Source organism: Giraffa tippelskirchi, chromosome 12 (genome assembly GCF_054371585.1).
Source record: "Giraffa tippelskirchi isolate mGirTip1 chromosome 12, T2T-mGirTip1v1.2.pri, whole genome shotgun sequence".
NCBI lineage: Eukaryota > Metazoa > Chordata > Mammalia > Artiodactyla > Giraffidae > Giraffa > Giraffa tippelskirchi.
In genome coordinates, this window is record NC_137286.1 from 108,447,131 (window position 1) to 108,448,034 (window position 904).

The window sequence follows — 904 nt, forward strand, 5'->3', positions numbered from 1 at the left end:
CATCCCCCAAAATATTTGTTGTTAGCATGGTCATAAAACTAGTTTGCAGGCCGTCTCTGTTCAGAAAAAAGATCTCATGAGAGTAAAAGTGCCTCATTTGGTTGAGTGCAGCTGACTATATTTACAGGGTGGCTATGAAATATCACAAGTTGGTAATAAATATGAACAGTTACTTAATTTATAAAGCAAGCAAAATATGGGCTTCTTCAGAGTCCTATCTCACAAAATATGTAATAAATGTGGGTGATTGTGTGGGTCAAATGTTTTTAAATTTATAAAGACACATTATTGAGATTCACTTTCCTGTATTTTATATTGTACCTAATAAACCACAGGACTTCCCTGGTGGCTCAGAGGTTAAAGCGTCTGCCTCCAATGCGGGAGACCTGGGTTCGATCCCTGGGTCAGGGAAGATCCCCTGGAGAAGGAAATGGCAAACCACTCCAGTATTCTTGCCTAGAGAATCCCATGGACGTTGGAGCCTAGTAGGCTACAGTCCACGGGGTCGCAAAGAGTCGGACACGACTGAGCGCCTTCCCTTTCCCTTTCCTTTTCCCTAATAAACCACAGAATTCTATAGTTAGTTTGTGTCCTTTTTCTCACCCAGATGTGACCCCTGATACCCATTCTCCTTAGAGATGTATTGTGAATTTTTGCTCACATTATTTTAATCCAAGCCCCCTTGAGAGCTCCTAGAAACCTCTTTTAACTAATCTCTTGCTTTCATTCTTATAATGTTCAATTAACTCTCTATGTTTTAACCAGAGTGGTGTTTTAATAAAATAATGTCATCTTTTTTATTTAAACTGGTCGGTGTACTCCCATTGACCTCAGATGAAAATGTAGTATTTAATCACAGCTATAAAGAGATGGGAATACCAGACCATCCGATCTGTCTTTTGAG

At 39.6% G+C, this 904-nt stretch overlaps 1 non-coding gene across 1 annotated transcript; it reads left to right on the plus strand.

Moving 5' to 3' along the window:
* Positions 1 to 339: 339 nt before the first annotated feature.
* TRNAW-CCA (transfer RNA tryptophan (anticodon CCA)) lies at positions 340 to 412 on the plus strand. Its single transcript has one exon. It is a non-coding gene; the product is annotated as a tRNA-Trp (tRNA).
* The last annotated feature ends 492 nt before the right edge of the window (positions 413 to 904 follow it).